At 36.1% G+C, this 4237-nt stretch overlaps 1 pseudogene; it reads left to right on the forward strand.

The window, feature by feature from the left end:
• The first annotated feature begins 415 nt into the window (after positions 1-415).
• Positions 416-2624, forward strand: LOC120126110 (annotated as a pseudogene).
• The last annotated feature ends 1613 nt before the right edge of the window (positions 2625-4237 follow it).

The raw sequence follows: 4237 nt of genomic DNA on the forward strand, positions 1-4237 counted from the left end.
TAAGTGAGCATGCAAAGTCATAAAGGTTGGAACCAAGCCCTCAAGGCTTCTAGGATTACGGAAGCTTTAACACCAACGTGGCTACTCCAAGCCACTAAGGTCAGACTATCGTGTGGGAGTGCAAACACAAGTGTGGCTACTCCTGGCCACTAAGATAGGCAACAACACAAAGAGAACAAGGAACAAAAGAACTCTGAAAGTATAGAGTAAATGCCTCAGAGCTATATTACTATCTTAAAGAAAAAAATGGAATGGGTCTTTACAAATGAGGAGGAGAGCTCTCTATTTATAGTTGAGCTTTCTCTCAAACAATGGCCAAGATCGTTTTACATGAAGGGATAGAATTGATTCCCACCTAACCCAAATCCTTTAAATCAAGTAAATCCCACCTAATATTATCCTTCTAGAATCCTCCATGGAACGGGCCAGATCTGATGGTTCTAGGTAAGCCCAACCCTCTATATTATTTTCTTACAAAAATATACGCACGCATGTCTCGGTTGGAATCCATGAGCCTTGATAAAATTTCCCCCATCGCACATGTAACACCCTCGTCGTTTCTCTTGGACGCCTTGGAATTGATCCTTAACGAACTTGTAAGCATTCTCCAAGTGATGGGCCAAGTCTGGTTATCTTTACAAGCTTGATATTATATTTTGAACCTCATTTTCAGACGCTTATATCAATGTATTGGACCTAAGTTCTTGGCCCGTGATAAAAGCGTGGGCCTCATCGAGTACGTCGCTCAGTTCAGAGATTTTCGAAGCACCCAAAGACAAGAATGTTACAGCCTCGTCAGAAGGATGAAGAGTTTGTTTCCATTCTTCGACGAGGAGGAAGAAAGTTCCTTGTTTAGCGAAGAATTTCTTAAAAACTTGTAGTGATGGCAGTAAGATTTTCCTGCTGATAATGTTAATTTATACCAAGTTCTTGATGAGATATCGTTCGATGAAATTGATGTTTCCGTGGAAGTAAAGGAGAAGGTATGAATCAAATGTGTCATATGTCTCTGTTTTTACAAGCTTATTTTGAGATGCATTTATTCGAATTTCAAATCTCGGATGTTGTTCAGGTGGAGCTACTGGTGACACAATTACGTTGAGGGAAACGGTGAAAACATACGCAGGACATGGAACTTGCACTCGATTTGATGGGAGTATTCTCTAAAACTAATGAACGGAAGGCTGATATAGCCATCATAGAAAGGCTAGCCAAGAAACTAGATTTACATTATTTTTGAGTATTTGAAGAAAGAAACCATAGCTATAAGGAAACTTACCGAAGAAAAGGGCCGAACATCAGAGTGTATAGTGCAGATTATTGAAATTCTCAACAAATTCAAACGAATTTTAGGCATGGAAGTAACCAATATTTTTTAGCAACCCATCAAGCATAAAATGTTAGAGAGGTTCGAATCTTTGGTGATACCTCACGAGTTCCTTTTTCCAATCACACTCGAAGTAATGAGAGATCCAGTTATTATAGAAAGTGGACAGGTAACAATATCATGTTGAATAATTTACACATGATTAGCATGCTAAGGTATGCAAAACTTGTATGTTTGATAATGTCCTTTGGTTCAGACATTTGAGAGAGAGAGAGCATACAGAAATGGTTTGATTCAAATAATCGGACATGCCCGAAGATGAGGGAGACTCTGGCTCATTTATCGGTAGTACCAAATCATTCCCACAAGAACCTTATCACCCAATGGCGTGAGAAGAACAATTATAAGCATCCCAGTACAGAGGATCTTGAGTATTCGCAAGTGTCCTTTGTTAAAGAGGAAGAAATCATATCTTTAGTTGAAGAACTATCTTCCACTGAATTAGAAGTACTATTAAGGGCAGTAAAGGATATTCGTATGCTTTCTAAGGAGAGCCCAGAGAGCCAAGTTTTGTTCACCAATTGTGGCGCGATCCCATCATTGGTGAGGTTGTTACCCTATACCAATCATAAAATTCAAGAGCATGACGTGACATCTCTATTGAATTTATCCATTAATGATACTAACAAGAAGCTCATAGCTCAAGAACAAGCCATACCGCTATAATCAACGTCTTACGAAACGGAAGTATAGAGTTGAGAGAGAATTCCGCTGTAGCTTATCGATGCTCGACGATAACAAAGTAATGATCACTCTCTCCAAAGGCATTCCCGCACTATTTGAATTGTTAGAGATCGGGACGGTATGGGCAAAAAAGATGCTCTCACTGCCATGTTCAACTTGTGTCTCAACCATGCCAACAAGGCAAGGGTTGTTGATGCTGGCATTGTGCCACTAGTACAGCTCTTGCTCAAAGATAAGCGGATTAGGATGCTCGATGAGGCACTCTCTATGTTCTTGCTCCTAGCAACTCATCCACAAGGTAGACATGAAATTGGAAAGCTTTCATTCATCGGAATGTTGGTCGATATCATCAGAGATGGGACACCAAAGAATAAGGAGTGCGCCGCCTCAGTTCTTCTGGAGTTGAGTTTGAATAATTTGTCATATTCTTGCAGCACTTCAGTTTGGTGTTTACGAGCATTTAGTTGAGATGTCCCTAACCGGAACAAACAGAGCAAAAAGGAAAGCTAATGTAATTTTACAACTTATGAGAACGAGTGACCAACTTCCTTAACAGCTTCTAGATTGCATTTATATATATTTATCATGCAGTCTGTTTCCTATTCTTTCCATTTTCAGACTCAATTCATTTAATCCCCTAAATTTAGGTGCATATTCATTCATATTTAAAGTCTACTTTTTATATTTGTAAAAGAATATTAATCAATGAATATATAACACGTGACCTTCCATTCTCCAATCTCCTTTCATCTTTTAATTTTCATTTTTTTCTCTTTTCTTTTTCTATAATTTTTCCTTTAAAAAAATTAAAAATAACGAAATAATAAATGGAAATAATAAAAAATCATCCTTTACCACATTTATAGTCTCATCGACTTCCATTCAAGTCACTATTTAGTTTGAACTCATTGAGTGGACTTAGTGATTAAAGAGAGTATTGTTTCCTTTGAAGACCTATATTCGAGTAGCTTCATATATAAGTTGTGTTGTCAATGACTAAGGAACTTATGAACATTACCTTTTAATCACTCGAAACCATTAAAAAAATCATTAACCCGTATACCATTAACATCAAGTTTGATCTATATCATCTAATTGGCTTCCATTCTCTTTCCATCTTTCAAATTATGTTTTCTTACTCTTCTTTCTTTCTTCTATAACTTTTTTTGAAAATCAAACATTAAAAAGAAAGGAAAAAATAAATGGAAATAGCCAAAAATCACCCTTTACCGCATTCATAGTTCCAATGCCTTTCATTCAAGTTATTATTTTCATTTGAATTCATTGAGTGACTTTAGTGATTAAAGGGAATATTATTTTTCATAAAGAATATGAGTTTGAGCAATTTCAAATGTAGGATGTGTATGCATTCTCAATAGCTAAAATGATTCTGAATATATATTACCTCATAATCTATTAAACCCAATAACTAATTGAGTTTGGTAATACACTGAAGAAGAATATAATTGCAATGTATTAAGAAATTGAATGAATTATCAATACAACGATGCTTTGATTTTTTATAGTGCGACCACTTACATGTGAACAACAACTAAACTAACAGCTGCAACTACTCTTAACTATTTAGCAGAAAGCTTACATTGACCAAACAATATGAAGACTATTCAACGTCCTCATCTTTTATTCTAACATTGTCTCTACTATTCCATCTCCAACTCCTTTTGCAATAAAATCTTCTATCGAAATGTTACAAAAGGATGACTTAGTAAGTGGTTTTCTAAACCCATCCGCTGTTTGATGCTCAGACGGAACATAGTTTACAAGTAACATTACACTCTTCACCTTCTCTCTCATAAAATACATGTCTAGCTCTGATAAGATAACACTTGAGCTATCTAAAGAAAGAAAGGAAAGCAATGGGAGAGAAAGAGAGTCAATATTGTCTAGAACTTTATTAATGAAGCTGTGAAATCTCACAAGGTAAATACTAGGTATTGATACAAGCAGCTAGAGAAACTCAACATAATTGTATACATAACAAAAACCCTAACAAACTCATAATTGTATGAATAAAATAAACCCTAACAAACTCATAATTGCATGCATAACAGAAAACTCTAGCAGTCACATAACCAACGTTTTAACAGATACAATACTAACATTCACCTTGCTTCTGAACCTCTCATAGTCTTCTCACTCTGGACC

The sequence above is a fragment of the Hibiscus syriacus genome, unplaced genomic scaffold (genome assembly GCF_006381635.1).
Source record: "Hibiscus syriacus cultivar Baekdansim isolate YM2019G1 unplaced genomic scaffold, ASM638163v2 tig00110450_pilon, whole genome shotgun sequence".
Taxonomy (NCBI): Eukaryota; Viridiplantae; Streptophyta; class Magnoliopsida; order Malvales; family Malvaceae; genus Hibiscus; species Hibiscus syriacus.